The following is a 25,156-nucleotide window of genomic DNA, read 5'->3' as shown; positions in this document are numbered from 1 at the left end:
AATAAGCATATGAAAAGATGTTCAACCTCATCACCTTGAGGAAAATGCAAATTAAACCCACACCGAGATACCACCCACACCTATCAGCATGGCTGACATAGAAAATAGTGACAACACACATTAGTGCACAGTAGCCCAAGCCTGCAAACAACCCTTGTGTCCTTCTGCAGGTGTATGGGGAGCAACCATCGAGTCACACAGCAGCTTGGAATGATCTTCAGAGAATTAGGCTGAATGAAAATTTCCATGCCCAAAGGTTACTGAGATATAATCGACATATAACATTATATTCATTTCACACAGGATTCAACATTTGTATATATTGTGAAATGATCACCCAAGTAAGTGTTGTCAATGCCCACCCATCACCACATGTAGTTAAAAATTGCTTTTCTTGTGATGAGAACTTTTAAGGTTTACTGTCTCAACAACTTTCAAATATACAGCACAGTATGGTTGACCCCAGTCACCATGAGCTACAGGACATCCCAGAACTTGCTTATTTTATAACTGGAAGTTCATACCTTTCGACTCCCTCTGCCCTCCCCACCCCTGGCAACCAGCAGTCTCGTCCCTGTATTATAGAACATTCTTGAAGTGGCAAATTATAGAAATGAGGAAAGATTAGAAGTTGCAGGAGGAAAAGTGTACGTAGCTGTAAAGGTGACATGAGGGACCCCTGTGGTGGTGGACACGTGGACTCAACAAGTGATAATTATGTAGATTATACACACACACACACACACACACACACACACACACACACAGGAGTACAAGCAGAACTGGGACACCTGAACCAGGTCAGTGAGTGAACCTGTCAGCATCCTGTTGTGATGATGAGCTGCAGCTTTGCAAGAAGGTGTTACTGGGGGTACCAGGTTTGAGAGTGCATGGGACCTGTTATTTCTTACAGCTGCATGTGAATCTACAAACATCTGAAAACAAAGAGTCTAAAAGAAAAAAACATCTTGCATAATTTCCTATGACAAATGCTATTAAAAAGCCCTGTGTGTTACCTGAAGGACAGTGGTGAGAGGAAGGTGTCAGTCCAGCTCCAGCTGAGGACCAGAGTGTGACTGAGTCTTCGAAGGTGCTCCCACCTGGCTAGTGTGTTTGTGTCTGTAACTAAGCTCCCTGCTAAACCCTTCCTTTAGGAGCCCATCCTGGGGATTCCATAAGTGGTCACAAGCAGCCCATGTGACAGAAAACTGGGAGCAGCCAGGACCACAGGTACAGAGCCCTTTCCTCTGCACCTGAACTGGGACAGGTGATGTCTGGTAAGACTAGTCGCTGAGGGAACTCAGGCATTGTTCTGTATGTTCATACATAGTGGAGGGTGTTTTGTGAAGAGGGGTCAGCTCAGTGTATTTCATTCTGTTTTTCTAACTGCTACTTTAAAAAAGAAATTTGTATTTACATGCCAGTTATCTTAAATCAGGAGATGCATATGTTTGTAAGAAGCATCACATGCCCTTTGAGGGTGTTGAGCCTGTGACCCACTTGGCAGTGGCTTCTGCATCTGCAGCTCCTCGGAGCCTCCAGAGGGAAGTGCCTGAGAACAGGCCCCTAGCAGTTCCCCTAGTGGGCTTCCTCCATCAGAGGGCTGGTGTCCCGTGTCTGCGGGTGAGCAGATGGGAAACTAGGAAAGGAGCCCATCACCCTGTCGCTTGAGGATGGGAGGACAGAGATGTGACATTTGGAGGAGCAGCCTCCATGAAGAGATGGAGGCAGGGCAGGGCTCCACGTGGGAAATGGGAAGGGCATTTCAGCTCCCTGACTGGCGAGTGTGTGCTCGGGATATGGAACATGCCGTCATTGTGTCTACTAGCCTACCCCTCCAGGGGAGCATGAGTATCTCCAGGTCTTTTCCTGTGCTGTCTTCCAAGAACCACAGGGATCCCCCACTGTCGATGACTGCTGTGGCCCATCTAGAAAACACTGTAGAATGCTTAAAGCAGTGAAGGTGCGTTTCTGGGGTTATCAGATGAGTATGGCACTGTGTGAATTAATTTAATAACATTTTACAAATGTGTGATTTTTTGTAACGGTGTTGGCAGTGTGTCAGATGGAGTGGCTCTGTTCTTCAGCACCCAATACTATTTGTGTTTTCTCATTTAATTATTTTGCTTTATGTTGGTTTGTTTATAAGATTTATTTAAATGTGTCTATTTGATGTTCTTCATATGGTGAGAATTAACATGCATTTTCATAAAACCACTATATTGAATACCATCCAAACCATTCTTAGCCAATTTAGTAACATCTCAGAACGTATTAAAAATAACTGTGCCCACTATATAAACATTAACGATAGATTATTTTAAGGCCTATTTTAAATATAATCTGGGTGTTATTTTATAGTTAGAACAAATAATAATTTAAATTATTAAGAAGTTGTGGTTTCCTTTTTTAATTAGCAACTAACATGCGCTTATAAAGTCTTCTAGATGAAAGAACTGCAGCGTACCTGCTGTCTTTACAGTGGAGAAGGACAAAGACAAAACCCGCACGGTCACCTGCTGGGGGTAGAAGCTGTGCTTATATGTACAGACACATGCATCTGCTTCTCTACTTAGCCTCTAAATGTGCCCTACTGCCATAGTACCTTTTAGACTCAATCACGGAGATAAATCTTACACATAGTTCTATGAGAACATGCTTTCAGTTTTGTGTAGTTTTTACATCACAAACAGTAATTTAGTTTTCTAAAGGAGTTTCCTATGATGAGTCATTTATCGGAGATGAACTGGTGTGATGAGAGGTGTATCTCCACCATCCTTCCTGTAGCATCTGCTTGGGTCTGTGTGCTCGCCTGCTTATCCCGACCCTGCTGTCTTCAAGTGCATGTAGGAATTTTGTTTCATGATGAATATCAACCTCATCTCTTTGCCTTTTTATTTTTCTCTAGAGTGACCCACATCTGGTGGAAGAGAAAAAAAAAATGTAGCTGTCGAATCCAATCAAGTGTTTGTATCTCTCAAATTATCAACATCATCCCGTCAAGAAAGGTCCTGGTGGGTCCCACAGACGTATGGCTGCCCGAGGAGACATGTAAAGGTAATGGTCCTGTGTCCTGCTCCAGGCTCATGTGCAGACACGTATCTGGTCTGTTTACCTCAAAAAACATAAAGATGGGTTTGTGAATGCAGGTTTTTTATTTTCCAAAGAGCACAGTGTCCCTTCCTTTTAATAAACAAACTCAATATAAGGTCAGGTTTTGTGATTCTTTCTAAGCAGAGACTCAGGTAGCTTCTGTGATCCCCTCACATCACCCAGAAATAATTTCATGACTGCCGTTGTGGGTCTGCTCCCACTTTGGCACTTGTACAGATCAGCTCTGTTTCCCTCTTAGTCCTGTTTAGGAACACTTTGTCTTTAAGGGAATGAATGAGGTTTTTAATTAGGGCCTCGTTTGCATAGCCCAAGGTCCTTCTGGGGCCACTGTCAGTACTGTTGGTAACCCCGCCTTGGTGCTGCTGTGGACCTTGGGAGCTGTGCTCCTTGCAAAACTTCAGGTTGTTAAGATTTTTCTTTTCAGAATTGTTTAAATGGTAGTAGAACACAAGTGACATAAAATGTTCCTTTCAGTCATTTTCATGTTTTCGTGTATGGTGCGGTGGTAACTGTGTGGCCATCACCACCATCCATCTCCAGAATGCCTGTATCTTACAAACCTGTCCTTCTTCCCCATTAAGCAGTTCCTCCGTGTTCCCTTTGCCCCCATTTCCTGGCAACCTCCATTCTACCCCAAGGAGCTCCCATGAGTGGAATTACAATGTTTGTGTTTCTGTGGCTACCTTCTTTTACTTAGTACATCTTCAAGTTTCGCCCTTGGCTCTGTGTGTGACAGGATGTCCTTTCTCTTTAAGGCTGGATAGTATCCCATGGTCTGGGTGGACTACAGTGTGTTTATCTATTTTGAAGACTGTTGCTATGAACATGCGTGTGCAGATCCTGCTTTCAGTCCTGAGTGTGTACCTAGAAGTGGAATTGCTTGTTCATGTGCTGATTCTGTTTTTGATTTTTTAAAGAGCTACCATACTGTTTTCCATAGTGGCTGTACAATTGTACATTTCACCAACAGGGTACAAGCCTTCCAATTTCTTCACACCCTCACCAACACTTGTTTTCTGTTTCATTTGTTTTTAATAGCCATCCTGATGTTTGTGAAATGGTAGTGCATGGTTATTTCGCATTTCCCTAATGGTCAGTGATGTGCATCTTTTCACTTGCTTTGGCCATTTTTTTCTCTTTGGATAACTTTCTGCTCAAGTCCTTTGCCTTAACTGAGCTGTTTTGTTGTTGTTGTTGAGTGGTAGGGGCTGTTTACATATTCTGGATAGTAACCCTCCTCAGACATATGATTGGCAGACATTCTCTCCCACTGCAGTGCTGACTCGGGGGAGCCCATTCACCCTGGTTCTGTTGCTGCCTGTGCTACTGGTGTCCTAGCCAGTGCTGGGGGACTGTCCTCTGGCCTCTCTTCACACTCTGCTCTCACAATATGGTATGGTCTGTTTTGAATTAATTCTTAGTTTCTACATCCTACATGGTGTAGGTTAAGGGTGAAACTCCATTCTTTGTATGTAGAACCCAGTTTTCTCAGCACCATTTGTTGAGAAGACTGTTGCTTTTCCTACTGAATGGTCTTGATGCCCTTGTCGAAAATCATTTGGCCATGTATGCAATTTGAACATGGACCCTACCATAACTTGTTCTTTTTTTCAATTTGAAAAAAAGATTCAGATTATATTACATAGTTTTTTCTAAGCCTGGTCTGGTGGACAATAAGTAATTATATAAGAATGTTAGCCCGGCTGGTGTGGCTCAGTAGTTGAGCGCCAACCCATTCACTAAGAGGTCGCCAGTTCGATTCCCGGTCAGGGTACATGCCCGGGTTTTGAGCCAAGTCCCCAGTGTGGAGCATGCAAGAGGCAGCCAATCGATGTTCTCTCTCATCAGTGTTTCTCTCTCTCCCTCTCGCTCTTTAAAATCAATTTTTAAAAAATGTTAACTAGAGTTCTATGAAATCTGCACTGAGAATGAAGATACGGTTTCTGTTTAATTTCTTAAAACTCAGCCTTTGGAAGGCTTCTGTTCTCCAGAAGTGATTCCTTGGTAGAAGGCCGCAGGTGCCGCCAGGCTGTTCCGCATGATCTCCGCCTTCAAGGGTGAGCTGCTCCAGCTTTCATTCAGTCCATCGTTCTTGATGAGAGACCTGGATACAAACACTCAGGTGTTCGGGCAGCCCCCAAGAGCACTGTCAGCGTTGGTGTGTGGGAGGCACAGGACTCTGGAGCATGTGGCTGACCGCCTGCCTGTGTCACGCTGGTATGATGAAAACAGTCAAGACTGCACCTGGCGTGTGCGCTGGCACTAGGCACTCACTGCAGTCCCCAGACACTGTGAGTCTGAGTGGTTCCTCTTCCCACTGTGGGGTCAGGCAGGTGAGGTCAGAGCACTTAAGTGACTCCCAAGGTGACACAGTGGGTGAGCGGCCAGGATAGTGCCTGGAGCAGGCTGCCGTGCACAATAGCACAAAATGCATCTTACTTAGGGATCTGACTCTGACGCTAATTACTAATTCCAAGTAGTCCTCACATTTCGGTCGTTAATCCAAGTCTTTTTCCAAGCTGAATATAAATATTCAGAAGGTAGCATTAGAATAAAATATGACAAAAAATTACTCCAAGAAAAGGCTTTGATCACACACCCTTTTTCTGTCTCAGATACCAAGGAGTAAATGTGTATTAATCATTTTTTCATCTGTTTCTCATTTATTCAACACTCTGAGATGTATTTTGTGCTAGGAACTCTTCCACGAACTCTTCCAGTCTCTGGAGGTGCACAAATGAATAAGCTGTAGTGACACCCTCGCAGAACCCACAGACTTAGCAAACGTAAGGCGTGGCCCCCAGGCCCCTTCCAGGACAGGACTGTGCCTGTCCTTCCTCCATGCCAGAGCACACTCCCTGGCCCCGGATCAGCAGGGGTCTGGGGGAGGTGATGTAAGAGGACACAGAAGAAACCATAACTCTGATTAGAGGGGTCAAAGATGTCTTTGAAGAGGAAGGTGACCCCAGACTGGACCTTAAAAGGTTAATTCACTAGATGGATGAATCTGGAGATGACTTAGTAGGTGGAAGGAAACATAAAACCCAAGGACAGGAAGCATCAAGGCACAAATACATGGACAGCAGGCACTTGGCACCTACAGCTCCCATTAGGAAGAAGGACTTCATTCCTGGTGCTCGGTTTGGGGTTATAAAGAGAGAGGTGTGCTGTGTGGGTCCTGCAGTCCACAGCAGAGAGAATGTGAGACCATCGACCTCAGTGCCCTTTCAGATGGAGTCTGTAGCAGGGTGGCTCACTCCAGGGGTGGGTCCACCTGCTCTCGGTCCTAGAACTTGATCTCCACCGGCTCTCACTCCTCTGCCACCATCCTGTCTGTCCCAGGTACCCAGCATCATTGTATTCAACTGTGCAGTTGTTCAGACTGTGGATCCCTAGGACCATGTTTCTGATGGTCTTGATCTTCAGATTACAACTCAGAATCAGCACCACTCAGGTGGAAGGACCTGTAATACCAGCTGCCATCCTTCAGCAGCAGCTTTTGAATGCAGCCCAGTCCCACGACCTTCACATACCCAATCTTCCCACTGTGACCCCCTCACAGACCCCCACGTATCACAGGCCCTATCCACAGCTGCTTGCTTCCTTGGCATCCTTAGCTAAGGAGAACTTTGGGTCTTGCTTGTAGGGTAGAAACAGAAACACCATAGATCACAATTTAGATGTAGGGCACTTTTGTGCTAGTGTGTCCCAATGGCACTGTGGTTACTAAGCCATGAGCACCTGTGGCATCTGCAGCTGGAGCCCTAGGAGACCAGCTGCCTCTGAACAGGAGCCCAGAGCAAACCACACTCTGCATCCCCTTCCATGCTAGAGCCTCTCTTTAGAATACGGTAAGTCTCTGTCTCCCGGAAAGCTCTGTGGCTTGTCTTCTCAATGGCGACTGTTTAAAGAAAAGTGCACCACACGTCCAGAGGAGGGGTCTGGTGAAATAGCTCCAACTTCATAAATCTGTGCTCCTTGTCCCTTCGAAACAAGTTTATTTAAAATAGCTACCAAGTGCCAGGAGGTCCGATCTAGCACTGCCAAGAACCACCTGCGTGCCTTCGGGCCAAGCCCATCAAAGCCTTCCTTTCCCTCCCCAAAGTATACGAAAGGGCTGTGCACAGCCACAGGAGTGGGTTCCATGAAAAGAGCATCCACTACCAATGATGGTAACGGTAACTAAGTATTTATTAAAGACCCCAGGTGCCAAGCTGGGTCAGGGACGTGCCACCCCGCACATTACACTCAGTGCTCCAGCTGCTGTGGGAGTGGTGCTGTCTCACCCATGTCTACAGCAGAGGAAGCCAGTGAGCAGCAGGTGAGTAATCTGTCCAGCATCAGAGTCAGTAAATGGCACAGATAAGATTCAGCCTGAGGTAGGCACTGTAACTGCCAAGGCAATGTTCTTACCCTGAGCGTGTCTCTGCCAGGTCTCCAGGGCCCTGTGCAAACCAGACACGTCGTTACTATGTCTGCTCCACATGCACTTTACAGAGTGTGTGAGATGTGGATGTAGAGTGTATTTGCACATGGAGCTCACATATAAAAACACACTATAAATGTGTTGTGCGTAATGTACATATGCACAGTTATGTGTACAAGTAAAATACAAATACATACTTTTATATCTAAATATAGTAACATCAATTGTTTATATAGAGAGATACAGTGTATCACATGTAGCACATAGACACCGTGCTTTTTTAAGACTCAGGTTGACACTAAGTCACCACCACCCTCATACACCTTTCCCTAGAAAACAGCCAAATACTTCTGAGTCACATTTTGTTAAGATCATTCCTAAATCATGAATGACTTATTTTTCATTGTGTGTATAGTAACTTACTCATATTGCTTAAATATGTCTGTGATTTTCATTACCCTTCATTATACGGTATTTATTATAATGTGATGTTATACACTATTATGGAGAGTAAAATATAATTAAAGAGTTTGAGCTTTGATTTTTCTGGTGTTTAGTGGAAAAGAGTAGAAGTTAGCATTCTTCATGACTGGTAATATCAAAGTCACGGACCACTGCTGTCATGTGAAGGAGTGTGTACACATTGCTAGTCCTGGTTTTTTGACCTGGAGTGGGATGGAAATTGCAAATCATGACATTTCTTTCTTCCTTATGGGGAACTATCATCTCTGTCAGTGGGTGTTTTGATTGAAGCAAAGTTGGGATGTAGGTGAGGTCATGTGGGACTATAGGTTACTTAGAGGTACTCAGATGTAGGGGCAGCCATATGTTATAAAGGGCTTCAGACATCCAGGGTACCTGGGGGACAGAAGTCAGGAGGGCACCAGAGAGGAGCGTCTCTGCTCTGTAGAGTGTCCTGCCGCTGTGGATGGAGGTCTGCCCATGAGCCACCTCCCATGTATGCACACACTCTCCTCTCTCGTCCTTGGGGACTGTGAGATTGGGAGGTCCTGGCGATGCCAAATGCCCCGCAGGTCTGGGAAGTCTTCAGGGGGACTTGGGTTTTCCACACACAGATTTCAGAGCTCAAATTCCATTGTCTCCTCTTTGCCCTTGAAGTAGAAGCAGGGAGCCTTCCAAATCCAGATGCTGAGAGAGCGCAGGGCTTTGCTCAGCTGCACATTCCAGTTCATTGCACCCAGCAGCCCTGTCAGCTCGTGGCCGCACCACACCTCCTTGTAAGTGGGGTGTGGAAGACAGTGCGTGTGCTGAGGCTTACCCTGAGGTCACTGGCATCTGCTGCCATGCGCATCAGACTGGGCCTGAACGTCCCAGGGGACAAGCAGAGCCGCCTACTGGGCAGGTGCTGTGTGTGGTGTTTGGCTCAGTGCTGTGGCCTGCGCCTTCCCGGAGCTCGTGGTCTGATGCCAGTACTGTCCTCTGGGCAACACTGCGCCACAGAGAGGGCCCTTTTTCCAGTTCCCTGTGGAGACTAGGAATTAATGATCTGCTGAAGCCTGTGCCTGGTGAGACACCTGTGTCCTGCAGCCTTGCTGGGAGATTTTGTGGTGGTGGGTTAAGCTGAATGCTGTCTTTGTTTACCATTTTCATGTTGATCCCCCAATAATAGTTTACCTTCTTATCTTGGGTCTTGACTTTTTTTTTTATCCTCACCTGAGGACACTTTTGCGTTTATCTTCAGATACAGCAGGATGGAGAGAGAGAAACATGGACATGAGAGAGAGACATCGAGTGGTTGCCAACCACACGACCCCAACCTGGGCTGGGAACGAACCACAGCCGAGGTACATGCCCTTAGCAGGAACTGAACCCCAGATTCTCCGGTCCACAGGCCAGCGCTCCAACCGCTGAACCAAACTGGCCAGGGCAAGTCTTGACGTTTTTTGACAAAAAGATTTTGCAGCATCTTGTTTATAAAGATCTGCCATTATTAGTAGGTTTGGCAAAGCACATTCTGCTGAACTAACTGGAAACACCTTCCATTTAAGCTTTTTAAAATTTTTTTATTGTTCATTCTTGGCATATTGATATTGGGGTGTGGGGAGGGGCTTCCAGAGAAGGCAAAGCACATACAGACATGGTTTCCAAGGAGAGATTCCACAGCTGCAACCAAATTTCCAATGGCTTCTGTGACCCCCAAAAGTTGCACAAGGTAGGAAGGAGCCCTTGCTGGTAGATGATGTGGTTTTCTCCAGGATACAAAGGTGGCTCTCCCATCTCCTTCACCGGTTATCTTCCACTCTCCCTCTATCTTGAACTGGTGGAGATCAGAATATAGAGTATATTGTTGCACAGATTCTATAGTACAATTTTTCTGCAGTGAAATAAGTTTGGAAAATTCTGCATGCTATCACCCATCCCTTTAGAGAGTCGTAACACATTCTCTCTCTTTTTTTTTTTTTTTGGTTCTAGCTCTGTTCTTTATTTATTATTATTTTTTTATTAATTAATTTTTGTTACAGATGTTTCTCCTTTTCCCCCCATTGATTCCCCCTCCCCCCCTCCCTGCCCTTTCCCCAGTTTGTTGTCCATGTCCACTGTTCATGCATACATGCATATAAGTTCTGTGGTTTATCTCTTCCCCACCACCCCCCTATTTAGGGGATTGTCAGTCTGTATCCCATTTCCACGTCTCTATTACTACCCCCTTCCTCAGACTATTATGTTCATTATATTCCACAAATAAGTGAGATCATATGAAACTTGTCTTTCTCTGTTTGGCTTGTTTCACTTAGGATGATACTTTCCAGGTCCCTCCATGTAGTCTCAAAGGATAAGAGGTCTTTCTTTCTTACAGCTGCGTAGTACTCCATTGTGTGTATGTACCACAGCTTTTTTATCCATTCGTCTACTGATGGACACTTGGGCTGTTTCCAGATCTTAGCTATTGTAAATAGTGCTGCTACAAACATGGGGGTACCTATATTCTTTCTGATTGGTGTTTCAGGCTTCTTAGGGTATATTCCTAGAAGCAAGATCACTGGGTCAAATGGCAGTTCAATTTTTAATTTTTTGAGGTAACACCATATTGTTTTCCATAGTGACTGCACCAGTCTGCATTCCCACCAGCAGTGTACTAGAGTCCCCTTTTCTCCACACCCTCGCCAACACTTGTTGTTTGATGATTTGTTGATGGCGGCCATTCTGACAGGTGTGAAGTAATACCTCATTGTTGTTTTAATTTGCATCTCTCTGATGATTAGTGATGATGAGCATTTCTTCATATGTTTCTTAGCCATTTGTATGTCCTGTTTGGAGAGGTGTCTATTCAGTTCCTCTGCCCATTTTTAATTGGATTCTTTGTCTTCCTTTTGTGGAGTTGTATGAGCACTCTATATGTATTGGAAATTAACCCCTTATCTGATATATCATTGGCAATTATGCTCTCCCATATAGTGGGTTGCCTTTCCGTTTTGATGATTGTATCTTTCACTGTGCAGAAGCTTTTGAGTTTGATGTAGTCCCATGTGTTCATTTTCTCCTTTGTTTCTATTGCCTTAGGTGATGTGTCAGTAAAAATTCTGCTGCGTATGATGTCTGAGATTTTGTTGCCCACAGTCTCTTCTAGGATTTTTATGGATTTATGAGTTACATTTAAGTCTTTTATCCATTTTGAGTTTATTCTCATGTAGGGTGTAAGTTGATGGTCTAGTTTCATTTTTCTGCAAGTAGCTGTCCAATTTTCCCAGCACCATTTATTAAAGGTGGCAAGAGCATACAGTGGAGTAAGGACAGCCATTTAAGCTTTTACAATTAAACTTCCTTGTCTGCTGACACCAACAGCACCTTCTAGGCGTAGTTAGCTCAATTTTTGCTATTATGGAAAACAGTGTGTTGAACTTTTAAACTTCCTCCCAAACAATGGAAACTTGGAACTTGATGCAATATTTGCCAAAGAGTGCTACTGTTTCGTGATCTATACTCCTTCTCACTCCTAGAGGAGAGTTTTCAGACAGCCACATCACACAGAAGTTTGGGATGGCCATGGGAGGCACATTTCTCTCTCTGGGAGGAAATACAACGATCCTCACATGTATCTCTTTCCTTATCTCTTTTCCTTAGTGGACATGCTCTGCTTGGACCTGGGTAGAAACTACGTTACCCTCATCTCATAGGCAGCTTCTATGAACAGTTTAAATCCAGTATGAAATTCATGGCAGAAATCAGTAGACAGCCCTCTTGTGTCCCTCTGGACCCTCAGCAGGCCCCACACAGTGGCCCACACATGAACATCGGGTGAATATAAACAGTATTTTAAAGAGGAACACATGTCTACACGGACGGCAGTCTAAGGCACCAGAGCACCGGCCATGTGAAGACACTCTTTCCTCCAACTCTCTCAACATTTTTCAAAGCATAATGAATAACATAATACAGTCTTGAAAGGGATGTTAAATTTACACATAGATAACATAGAAGCTAAATAAATCAATCTTCCCTAATGAAAATCCCTTTCAAAAGACGGAAATTTTAGTGTATGCATTTTTTAGTGTTGTATTAATAAACAAAACAAACAAGCAAATAAGAAACAACCCCATTTGAATAGAGCAAAAACAGGTAGACTTATTAGCCTGTTAAAGTTAACAAAACATACTAATTTAAAATAGATAAATGGTATGGGAACAAACCATACTAATTTAAAATGGATACAAAGACCTTTTACATTAGAAAAGAGGCTCATCCTCATTACATCATAAATTCAAATTAGAGTTATGTCATAGCATCGATTACCTATCAACGGGCAATAACCAGACAAGTCGACGGCGGCAGTATTGGGGAGAGTATGATAGACAGTCATCAGCAAAACCAGTGGGCTCAGAGAGAACCTGCCTTCACGTTTGCAGTAACACTCCAGACACGTGAGCAGCATTGTGCTCACAAAGCGGTGAGAAGCCTCCGCCTCACCTGACCGTTCCAGGACCGCGCAAGCCCTTTGATCTCTCTGGGCCTCCGGCTCCTTTTCTGTCTGCCAGGTACTCGTGGTATGTTTATCTTAGAGGGTCGTGGGGAGGGTTGGATGACTTAAATGGCATTTGTCACCAAGTAAGCATTTTAGAAGCGGTGGTGACATTATATGCACATTATAGACTTCTTGGTAAGAACAGGGGTTTGGAAACAACCATTTTACCCGTAGGAGAGTGGTTAAATAAATCGTGTTGTATTCATGCAGCAGAACACTAGGAAGTGTTCTTTAAGTGAGGGGTTAATGTGAACCTAGCCCAGCACATACCATGAAACGAAAAGCTGCAAAGCCTTGTCTAGTGTTACTTTTCATGCATGGGACAGGTGACCACAGGTGCTTGCGGTGCATCGCGTGTGGGGAACACGCCTAGCTCGCGTCAGAGGGAGGGAGTTAAGTGACGGAGTGAAAAAATGTCTTTACACGGTAGGTGCTTCGGTGCCTTTGAATGTTGTCCATACAGATGTGTATTCCTTTTCAAAATACTGTTTATTGTCACCAGATGTTCATGTGCAGGCCACTGTGTGGGGCCTTCTCAGGATCCAGAGGGACACAAGCGGGCTGTGGCCCTGAGGCCTAGATGCTCCCGCTGCAGGTTATGTGTGCTCTGCGAAAGGTTGACAGAGTGGACCAGGCAACTAATTCATGGTACAGGAGAGGGTGGAGTGGTGTCAGTTCCAAGTCAGAGGACCAGCTTCTAGGAAGAGGTAGTGTCCTGGGAGTCCAGACACGTTAGTCATCATGAGCGTGATGGAGACATAATGCTCCACCAGCATGAGCAAAGGCACTGAGGCAAGGAAGCGCAGGGCCAGTCTGGGAAAGAGGCAGTCTCTCTGATTTCAGGTGTGTGCACAGTGCAACTATGTGAGCAGAAGACAAGAAAATTGGGACAGCTAGTTGCTGGGATCTTATTTAAGACTCTTTGCCTGTTCTCCTGAGAAAAGACTGAAAGGGGAAGTGGATTCCATCCACATGAGCCAGTGTTCATTTCTCTTGCTGATGCCGTGCATCACAGGCAGGTGGGTGCCGTGTGCTGGTCTCTGAAGTATTCATCTTGGGACCCTGAGCTTGGCCCCCTGCATGGCGCGGCAGGAGCCCCCTGGCTCCAAGGCCGCTGCTCCAGCACTTCCGGGAAGGGTGCAGGGGTCCCCACACTGTGCCTGCTGTGTCTCTGCACAGTGATGGATGAGGGCAGTCTCCCCGTCGTACATGGGAGGTTTGTGTGCGGAACTGTCATGAGTGCTAGTGGGAGCTTCCTGCATAAATCTTAGTGTGGAAAGGGAAGAAAACACCCGTTTATTTTATTCATTATCAGTTTTCTTGCTCAAGGCTGCATTCCTTAGGTCTGGGGACTGGATTTGGTGGCTGCCACGTACCTTTCCCTGAAGCTGCCAGGGCTCTTCATTTGCATGGAAATGGACCACAGACAGGGTTCTGAACACGCAGGTCTCAGCACCACATGCTTGTGCCGCTGTCCTTGCCAATGCAGCCAATCCAGCACATCCCATGGTGTCGGTTGTACCTGCTGTGAATGTCCTGCTTGGCGGTGATAACAGGGCTGCGTTCCAAAAAGAGTTGGGGGTAGAGGGATGGGAACACTGAGTCCTGTTGTGAACTGAATTATTTTTAAAGGGGCCATGGACACCAATCCTTTGACAGGGCTAGCCGCTGTAGGGAGCTCAGAAGGGGGTTTCGGGGAGGAGGCTTGGACTAGCCGTGCCACTCAGTGGGTCCGTGGAGAACATCAGTGTGAATGTTTAGAGGAAAGTTGCAGCCTTCTCTAGGAGGGCCTCTGAAATGCCAAGACAGGCCTCATGTCACCAGCATCTCACTGGGAGAATCTACGCTTCTTAAGCCTGTTGAGCACTCTTAGTGGTTGTCCTGAGTGCATGCCGTTGCCGCCACACAGTGCCACGTGCAGAGCTTTAGTGTGTGCTGCGGGAGTTGGGAGATGGTTGGCAGGGTTTCTGGCATGGGCATAGAACTCATTAGGGATGTTGCAGGGCAGTTTTGGAAGTGATAAGCGTAAGCCAAGAGCAAAATATTCAAGGAGTGTGAGGGGGTCCTGGGTTAGGGCAACCCCGGGAGTCTCTCTAAGTCTTGGATGAGCTGAGCCTCAAGACTGGAGGGTTTGAGGGAGATGGAGCGTGGTGGAGGAGCGGGAGGACGTGTATCTCCACGCGAGGGGCTGCTGAGCTGCAGGCTGGGAGGAGCCTGCGGAGAAGGTGCTGACCTCGAGTTCCGGAGGCTGCCATTGAGGTGATTTCAAGAATGAAGTGTGAGAAATGGGATCGGACGGGGACAAATACCAAGTGAGTGAGACTTTGAGGCTGAGCCTCAAGCTGCAGAATGACTTAAGGGTCTGGGTTTCTGATGGCCTCCAAGCTCAGGGAAGATGCAGGGAGTGGCAGGAGCATTGGCTGATGCTACCAGGGGGGACAATCGAGAAAGTAACAGGAATTTCTTGGGTTGAGCCTTTATTGTCAGTGACATGTGAGAACAGGGTTCCTAAGAAAGGGTATATGATCGCTGTGACCTTGAGCACAGAAATCATTTGATTGCTTAATAAAAGGTCATTTGTATTGCAGGTTATTGTCACTTGTCTTCAGAGCTGACACAAGATGCAGTACTATGGTGTGCAGACAAGGTCTGCAAAGACTGATGGCAGCGAGGGTGGGGTGAGAGCTGGGGTGCAGAGAGAAGCTACCTGGAACTGTTCCCTCAGGAGAACGGGGCATGTTTATTGCACAGGCTCCCCTCACGGGGGACCTCTCTGCAGTCAGAAAGTCTTCACATTCGTAGGGACCACATGTGACAGTTGAAGGAGGAACATGTTTGTTATGAAAGACTTTGTCTAGACACAGTTGCACATCTCACTTGAAAACCATCTGCATAAGCTGTAGGTACTTGGGACCCTCCCTTGCTTCCCAGAGGGTGATGAGGGTAACACCAGGGGTATATGTCATTGTGCCCACAGAGGGCGGTCCGCTGACCAGGCAGTCACACCACCTGCTGCAAGGACAAGGACACCCTCGCACTCTGCCCCACATGTGAGGGGTTGTGAGCCCAGAATTCCTCGGGTTTGTCCAGCAAACATTTGATGAAAGGTAGAGAATGTCAGCAACAACCCAGAGACTTGGTTGCTATGGGGCAGTAGAGACGCCACTGAGAAGGGGCTTCATTTGTCAGGTGAGATGGTGTGGCCTCATGGAGGCGTGTCGGTCAAGAAGACCATGATTTAATATGTATTTTCAAGATAAAGTCATGAGGACTTGTCAATATGGGGGTTGAAAGAAAGGGAGGATTAACAGTGCCTCTGAGTGTCTGAGTGAGCGAAGGATGGGTGGGCTCCGTTGCCTGGGCCAAGAAAACATGGGGGACAGACATTGTGGGCAAGAGCGAGGCCCAGAATGGGCCTCGAATGTTCTGAGCATGCGGGTGTCTGCATTCATCCTCAGTGTTCCTGGGACTTTGAAATCACAGGAGGAGAACGTGACCACTGAACCCCTGTGTCCTGTTCTAGTGACCGTTCAGTGACTTGTCTACAGTCATGAAGCTGCTCGGGCCAGAGCACCACCAGACCCGGCTCCCCCCACCCCATGTGCTCACTGCTTAGGTGCTACGCGTATAAGTGCGTGCGGTGGTCCGAGGTAGCCTACTCTGCGCACCCCTCCTTACCACCACCTGACTGTCAGCGTGGTGTCGGGGGGCATCCGGGCACAGAGTTAACACCCCCAACAGGCTGCGGGGCTGCTCAACTCACCCAGTCCTTCACAACACTTTCAGTGGGGGACAAACAGCCAGGACAGGAGTCCTCTTCTGGGGGTTACCTGGGAGTCCCCTGCTGCATGTCTTATGATGACCTAAAATCAAAATTTTTAGCAAGATGAAACCTAGAATTTTTAAAAATTTGAATTCCCAATGTCACTTTCAAGTATTGACATGAGGCTGATTTCCTCTGATGTCAGACAACGTGCTCTCCAGTCAGTACCTCTGTAAACAGATAGACCTTGTGTCCCAGAGTCTGGTGGGAGCCTGGCTGCATGGAGGTGCCCAGGGCCTGCCTCCTACCACCTCCTCCGCCGTGGCGTCATGTGACCAGGGACAGCTCCCTTTACCTCTGGCTGCAGTCCTCTCTTTCTCCCTGTGACTCTCAGCCCCAGTGTCTCTGGGACCCTGCTTCATGCGCTTTGCTGCAGCTTCACCTCCGTGTTCCCCGGGCTGTGGAGTCACAGAGATCACGGAGAACCCTGAGGTCCCAGGTGCACTGCAGCTCCACAGTGCCAACATGTCCAGTCTCCAGATGTGGGGAAAATTACGTTGATTCATACAAGTGAAGGGGTGTTCTGTTGGATTTTATAGACATGCTGTGTACTGGAGCTGGTGCTGAAAAGTACAGAATCTCGAAAAGATAAGCCATATAAATATTTGATACAGTACAGAATCGTTAAGAAAGTATGTCCTCACAATGTGAGAGACTAGAAATGAATGCTTATATCAGAGGTCATTTAGGACTTTGTAAATCTGATTTCACGAAATAGCTGGACCGGACGTACATCGGCACCAAATTGCAGAGGCACTCTGGCTAGAATCTAAGCACAGGCAGATCTTAGGGTCTGCCGGGCATGTAACTGACATGATACATACATCTGCCTGTTCATACTGAGTCCTGTTGTTCCTTCACTGACACTGTACTTTCAGGGACATCTGTCCAAACCAACACCCACCTCAGGGCCCTCGAGAAGAAGTGTTCGCCCGTCGTGCAGTCTGCAAGTGCACGTTCACTTACAAATACACTTCTGAAAATACCACTGGGAGAAAGTAGCTTTGCTTTATTTGTATTTGCTTTAATTATAGTTAAGTAAAATGCTTTCTCTAGTTCATTTTCATGCATCTTTAGCACCCAGGACAACAGGGAGCATGCTCAGTAGGGACAGTGAGACCCCTGCCACAGTTGTTACAGTGATGAAACTGGAAATCAAACGTTAAACACCTAAGAGAACCCAGCTCATCACCAGCCCAGTGAGTGCTGGCTGAGATGGGTGACTAGCCCTAAGACGGAGAGGGCTCAGTGGGCTCTGCCGCTGTGACGCAGGAGGAGCCTGGCTTTCTCTCTCTCACGGCAGCTCCACCTCTTCTTCCCCATCACGCATGTCATTGATTGGTTTCGATTTTTGTTTGGCTTCATGCATCTTGTTCTGAATATGGGTTTGAATATAATTGCCCTAGACACTACCTTCTTAAAAAATGTGTCCAGCGTACAGGTTTGGGGGGGGCAGACCTGAATGTTCCATGTAAGTATATGCTAATATCCTGTGGTGAGCCTCACAGGTGAGTCCACCAGGGAGCTGAGCACTGCCACATGCTCAGGACCACGGGGGCATTTTATTTCCCCGTTGAAAACGATCAGACAGCTTTCTCAAAATGTCTCAGAATTCCCCAGACTGTTCCAGTTGATGAGAACAGTCACACTGGTGAGCTTCCAAGTTATCTATGCCTTTTTTTTTATATCCTCACCCGAGGACACTTTTCCATTTTTTATTCAGATAGAATAGGAGGGAGAAAGAGGAAGAGAGAGAGAGAAAGAGAGAGAAAGAGAGAAATATCAATGTGAAAGGGACACATCGAGTGGCTGCCACTCGCACAACCAACCAGGACCGGGGACAAACTGCAACCGAGGTACATGCCCTTAGCGGGAAGCAAACCCGGGTCTCTCTGGACCACAGGCCAATACTCTAACAGCTGAGCCAAACCAGCCAGGGCATATCTATGCCTTTTTATAGAGAAATCTGTGTAGATATGTCTTACATGTGTTGGTCTTGCTTGGTTTCAGCTTAGTAACTACCAGTGGGCACTTCCCTGTGAGAAGCACTGTGCTGGTGCATGAGGCACAGCCCTCACGGCCCAGGACCTGGCTGCTCGCTGATGACGACAGAGCCTCTGTGACTCAGCCAGGGGAAACCGCCCCAGGGCCTGCAGTGCTGCAGAGCCCACGTGTCCAGAAGTGCAGTGGCTTATGAGGGACAAGTGAGAACCCAGCTGCCAGGCTCCCCGTCCCACCCACTTTATCCATCTTCTCTGGTGGCTGTCTGTATAAGGTTTAAAAATAAACCAAAAAAATTCTGCAGTGAAAAATTCTACAGTGCACAGAATGGTGTGGACAGCCAAAGCGGATGAGTAGCTGGGTGCTGAGACAGACAGCCCAGACTCAGGCAGCTCCAGTGGGGCTGGAAGAAGGTGTGGGAGGTTCTAGAGTCATTTCAGGGCTAAGACGCAAAGTCTCCAAACCTTGCAAACAGGAAGCGGGAAGGGAAGTGTCAGTGTGGACTCTCTGTTCAAGGAAAGGTGACAGAGCATTGAGGGCCATGGCAGAAGAGGGAGTCAGTGCTGGCAGCAGGGAGAGAAGCAACTGTGAGGAGTCCTGGGTGTCTGGGCGGGGACAAGAGGCAGATGCTAAAAACCGAGAGAAGGCTTGATGAAAACACAAGCTTGCAGGCAGAGCTTTGTGAGCTCTTTCATTAGAGGTAAGAGTTAAATTCGTGCAGTGAACAGAATGACCAAGGATGAAAGTAGGGACTTGGGAGCAGAGTTTTGGAAGCGTCTTGATTTGGGGGCAGAAAGAGCAGCTTGAAAACAAGGGGTACATCACATCCACCACAGGAGAAGGGCCCAGGAGCAGGAAGAGACCAGACCTGTCAAGTGCTGGGGTAAGAAAGCTGGGTTTTGGGGTCTGGGCACCTTTTGGGAAAATAATTTTAGTAAGAGCAGTGGCAGAAGGAAGATACAGTATGCTAATTTTTGGATTATAGTCAAGATAAAATAAAATTCAGAATTATTTGAAACTGGCATTTGTTTAGAGGGAATTATTTTGAAATTAATGTGTAAAGTTTCTTCTCAAATGAGAGTTCCAAGTTTTCCACATGTATAGAAAGCAAGCTGCCCTGAATATTTTTTAAATTGAGGGACTTTAAAATTAGGAAGTTTTAAAAGGGACCTAATGCAGCGAATCATGTATCATCCTATCACTGTTTCACACTTCTTCGAAGGACGGTCTCACCTCAGGAAGTACATGTCTTCAATCCATATTGAGCTGAAAGTTTGTGGCTGACAGCTGAGTCACTGTGACTCAGGCCATGTCCCCGTATCCAAGCTGATGGTCAGGACTGGCACTCTGAGAAGGGGCTCAGTTCCCGGTCCAGAAGGGGTGAAGGGTGGGGTGCCAGCTCCTCTGACCCAGGCACTCGTCTCCTCCCACATCCTAAGGGCAGGGAAACCCCCCCCCCCCCGGGGGGAGAGAGCCTACACCAGTGCAGAACTGGTGAGGAACAGGAGGGGTAGATGAGTTCAGCCGAACCTTAGGGCACAGACAGAGCTCCAAGAATGGACAGTCCACAGGCAACATCCAGGTAGCCCTTGGTGAAATGCCTCCTTTCCTTACGCTAGTTGTGTGCAGAGCCCTGGCGACTTGCCTCCTCAGGATGTGCTGAGGGTGGGAGTTGCTGCCAGGGACACAGAGCCTCCTCAGACTGCCCAGCCTGGCCTTGAATGCTTCTGCCTCCTGCCTGTGCCCTGCAGCCCTGGGCTTTTTGCAAAGTCCCGCCCTTCTCCTGCCAGGTGACCTGCACCCCCCCCCCCCATCCCCACAGGTCCAAAGCAGCCTAGCTCACTTCCTGTTTTCTCTCTCACCTGTGACCACGGTTTAACTCCATGCCTCTTTCTTCGTCCTTCATCCTGACACGCAGGGACTATTGTAGAGCTCAGGGTGCATGGCTGCTGGCTGATTTGTTTTCATTTTGGATTCCAGCTGTAGCACTCCTAATTCTCCTCAGGTTGTGGGGAAGGCTCAGACTGGCACACAGCATATGTGGCAAAGAAAAGGATAAACACTGATATTCTGAGATCGTCACTGTTCCCATGTCACATCCATTTTTCCAGAGACAGCTGAAGGGTTTGCAGGGCGCCGGTTGGAGTGGCTGGGAGCAGAGGTTCCCTCTCGGCTCAGGAGGAACCAGATTGTGACCCTGGCCTCAGAGGTGGACTTCAACCCTCCAGGCTGTGAGACAGGCGCCACTCATTCCTTGGCTTGTGGAAGCATCACCCAGTCTTCACATAATGGTCACAGTGCGTTGTCCCTGCCCGTGTTTCTCTGCCCAAATTCCCCTTCTAGAAGCACGCCAGCAGTGTAGGTTTAGGGTCACCTATGCTGTGTGGCCTCATCTTCACCATTTGATCTGCAAGGACCCTCTTCTGGTCACAGTCAGAGTCCTGGGATGAGGGCTTCGGCAGGTGGATTTATGAAACCCAGCTGTACCCATAGCGAGCAGGTTTAGTGAAGGCACAGTGCTCGCAGGCATGTCAGTGGCACAGCTGACACCGTGCGGGAGGCTCGCCCCGCAGTGGTCAGGGGGCTGGTGTCTCCTGCATGGTGGAGGAAAGGCCCTGCCAGTGAATGACACAGGGCGCGCTGACCCCTGAACACTTGCCCGTGCTCAGCAATGCTAATGCTTTGAGATAAAGTGGCCCGGTCACTGCTGGGTGCACACGGTGGATGAACCATCTTCCATCACATTTGACCACTTTGACCTTGGCAGCTTGCAGGCTGAAAAATGATGTTTTTTGGATGGGTAAATACGGACGAGGGTTGACTGCATGCATTAACATTGTATATAGTTCTGACCCCAGAGAAGGTCTGGTAGATGGACCAGAGGAAAAGGAAAGGCTGAAATGCCTCTCAATGCTTGTTCTGTCACCTTTGACCTGGTTGAGTTTGTGTTTCTTTTTATTTAAAAACTGTTTAAAATGAATATTACGAACTTTTATTAGGTCATTTGCAGGTGGGTGTCCGAGCTCACAGGTGGGACAGGTGCTCTTAACTGTTTGGGGAGGAGAAGAATCCCAGCTTATACCTGCACAACCCTCCTTACTTCCAGATGGAACAGATGGAACAGCACCAGGGGCCAGTTTAAACTGTGAAGGGATCACTTACCCGCTACTTACAGCCCTTTGAAAACCTGCTGCGCTCAGACCAGAGCACCATCGGAGCCTGTGAGGATGGCCCCGCTTATTTTGTCCTTTCCCTAAACTTCTCGCTCTCCCTGGGCCTGTGCTCTCGCTGTGTCCTCACGCTGGAGAGCTCTTTGCTACTTCTCACTCAGCCATCTGTCTGATCCTTCCGTGGGAACCCAAGCACCCCTGCCTAGAAAAGGCACATTCCTGCATCTAAAGCAGCCCTTCTGTGCTATCCGCATCCCGCTGGCCAATTCCTGAAATATGTTCGCCTCTTGGCTCCTGTTTGTCCATGTTCACTTAGTCACAGAGTTAGTTCAGCCTGAGGCAGGGTACTCATTGGGTCCGCTGAACCAGGGATCCTAGTGTGGAGGGAGAAGCAGGGTCCCATGGGACATCTGTCCCATCAGTGAGAGCTATTTATCATGCAGGAGGATTGAGGAGAGGACCTGGAGTGTGGGAAGCCCTCTCACCTGCAGCGTGTCCAGGGAGGGGAGAAAGCATTGCCCAGCACCCATGTGTCAGAGCTTGACCTTGGGTACAGGGAGGCTGCAGACAACGCTGCAGACCAGCGACAGACCAGGGAAGAGTTGGCTGCATGTTTAGCATGACGAATAAATATCCAGAACAAATATCAACAATGTATCAAAAGGCAAAGGGCACAGCCCCTAATTCATAGAAGGGGAAGGAGAAGGAACAGTGGCAGGAGCCAGCAGGTGGGACTCGGGACCTGCGCGCCGACTACAGACCCATGAGAGACCCATGAGAGACCCATGAGAGCACTCCGGGCAGCTTGTTGGGATCTGTTAGGTTCCAGATGTGGAGAAATCTGAATATCTGGGCCCGAGGGGGAGACATCAACAAGGACGTTTACAAGGGCAGAAAAAAACAGGAAACAACCTGAATTTTTATCAAGACATTTGATAGTCTCATCAATTACGTGTTGTCCATTATGGAATGATAACCACCAGTTAAGAAATTTGAAGTAGCCCTGGCCAGTTTGGCTCAGCGGTTGGAGCGTTGGCCTGTGGTACAGAGAGACCCAGGTTCGGTTCCCGCTAAGGGCACGTACCTCGGTTGCAGTTTGTCCCCAGCCCTGGTTGGTCGTGCGGGTGGCAGCCACTCGATGTGTCCCTTTCATGTCGATGTTTCTCTCTCTCTCTCTCTCTCTTTCTCTTCCTCTCTCTCCCTCCCACTCTATCTGAACAAAAAATGAAAAAATGTCCTCGGGTGAGGATAAAAAGAAAAAAAAAAAGAAATTTGAAATAGAGTATATTATACTGACATGGAAATATTTCCAACTAACTGAAAGAAGAAGGACTAGAGAACAAAGTAGCGTTCATGTTGCAAAGTGAAGTCATTCTGTGTAGTTGCTTGGGTAGGGCCGATGGCATTTAGGTACATGTGCGTGAGTTTAGGTGTGCGTGTATCCAGGTGGGCGTGACAGTCACAGCAGACACTGACGGAACTACCACAGCCCCTGCCTCCTGGAGGGGGCGGGCACAAGGATGGCAGCTGTGCCCACCCAGTTCTGTGCCCGGAGGCGTGTACGGGCAGGACTTTGGAGCAGGAGACTTGCGGTCACCGGGCTTGGAACAGATTAAATCTGTCTTGGCTCTGAGGGACCCGGGCCTGTTAGTTGACTTGCCTGAGTCCCCAGATTGATTTGTTTGTATGAGAAATTGAGATGATAAAGCTTTTCTCACATAGGAGTCAGCATCAACTACTAGATTAAAATAAGTTGATATTTTAACCCACGTCAAAACCCATCTTCTTCACCTGTCTGACCAACATATTATCTGCTTGCAGCCCTAGTTATACTCCCAAGCAAGTAGAGACTTGGTATAAACCAGGAGGTGTCTTCTTGCTAGGACCAACTCCTGTGCAAACCAAACGCAGACAGCAGAAGACCCTGCAAGCCTCCATCCAACCTTAAGGACCACAGGCTCCTCATGGGGATGGGGCCATCACATCAAACACCAGGTGGACGGGAGGGTTCATCCTTCAGGGCCTTGGGCAGTGATGCTGCCCAGGCTCTGGGAAGATTTCATGCGCTGGCCTCATCCCTTCTTCTAAGGGTGCACGGGACAAACTAACTTTGCATTGTTTTACAACATGCACTTGTAGTGAGGGGCGTACAGCAGAGACTCAGCCTGACCCGCAGTGCTGGAGCTTCTCCTGTACGTGAAGTTGGAGCTGCATCCTGCCCAGGGACCCCTGTGCTGAAGTGAAGCGGGCTCTCCCTCTCCTAGACCGGTGGTCTCAACATGAGTAGGCACTGGCTTAGGTCTAGTTTTTGTCCCCTGCCAAAATTAAGGCTTCATCATTGGTAAGTTGAATAGAGCAAAGCAAAAATCTCCAATATCATCATTAAATTACTATCATTTAAGATAGTCAGCAGTTAATGATGTCTGCCTTTGTACTGAGAAGTGAGTGTTAGAATATGTATTCAGTTTGGGGGTCATCTCAAGAAGAATAGTGTTGTCGATCCCATCGATAGGTTAAGAATGCTGTGCAGAGGCCGTGTGTGCCCTCCCCCCCATGTCACGGGCATGGTCAGTGTGTGTATCTCCTCCTCGCTCAGATGTATTTGTGTCCACAGTGGTTTTTGGTTATAAGCATATTATACTTAAAATTTTGCAGTCTAATATTTGTTTCAAAATTTCATCATAGACACTTAAAACATTGCTGAGTCTTCATAATTACTTCTGTTATCTGGACTGACGGTGCTTATGTGCTGGCATCCCATGTACCCCTCATGTAGCACACCCAACAACCAACATGGGAGAGATTGCTATCCCCACGTTACAAAGGGAGCCTGGGACTCAGACAGACTGGTGGGTGCTGAAGAAGCCGGAACTCAAGTCCACTGGACAAAACTGAAGGGCCTTCCCATCCGTGGCTTCGGGAAGTGGATGTATATAAATCACGTAGCCTCCTGTGCTGTTGGGTATTATGTTGTTTTCCATTTCCACTCTCCTAAACCATTGCTGCCAGGCTGAGGGGGTGGTGAGTGGGCAGGTTCTGTGTCAGTTGTGCTCAGCAAGCCACGCCCTCACCTGGGCAAGGAGAAGGTGAGTCAGTGCTGAGGCCTGGGAGCCCATGCTGTCCTCTCACCTATGACAGGGCTCGGCAAAAGCCCCCGGTGACCGGCCTCCACTCGGCTGCCTGGAGGGGAAGGAGGCACAGCTGTTGATGGGCCCTTGGACTCAATTATTAGACAGTCTTAATGTCAACTTCTTTGAAATGTGGTTGAAGCAGGTAGATGCTTTCTCACTACCGTCTGCATAGTGGGACCCACATGGAGAAAGTTAGGGTCCACTTTAATTGGATGTGTGCTGGCCGACACGTGGCAGAGCCGTGGTTGAGACTTGCAGGCCCGCGCAGACACTGGAGGCATGTAGTGGTCTGTTTGAGGTGCTTTCGTGTCACATCCCTATCACGTGTATGTACGTGTGTGCAGTCTACATCATTGCTTTGCTTTACTTAGCCAGCAGGCCAGCCTCTCCCTCTTGAATCATAATGCTGCTTTTCCTGTCGTTGTCTTGTAAGTCTGCCAGCAGGTGTTTCCCAGTGCCCCTGGAAGGTGTCTTACCCTTCCGCAGCTGCAGAGAGCTGCAGTGGGTCCC

General features: G+C 47.7%; 1 protein-coding gene across 1 annotated transcript in view; it reads left to right on the top strand.

Moving 5' to 3' along the window:
* Positions 1-25,156, top strand: part of MYT1L (myelin transcription factor 1 like) — a 149,619-nt gene that overhangs the window by 4,662 nt on the left and 119,801 nt on the right. The window contains exon 2 of the mRNA XM_036262841.1: positions 2,909-3,057. The gene's annotated coding sequence lies outside the window, so the exon portion shown is untranslated. The remainder of the gene's footprint in view (positions 1-2,908; positions 3,058-25,156) is intronic.

The sequence above is a fragment of the Molossus molossus genome, unplaced genomic scaffold (assembly GCF_014108415.1).
Source record: "Molossus molossus isolate mMolMol1 unplaced genomic scaffold, mMolMol1.p scaffold_m16_p_15, whole genome shotgun sequence".
NCBI lineage: Eukaryota > Metazoa > Chordata > Mammalia > Chiroptera > Molossidae > Molossus > Molossus molossus.
Note: the sequence above shows the minus strand (reverse complement) of the source record. Positions and strands in the feature narration are given on the sequence as shown.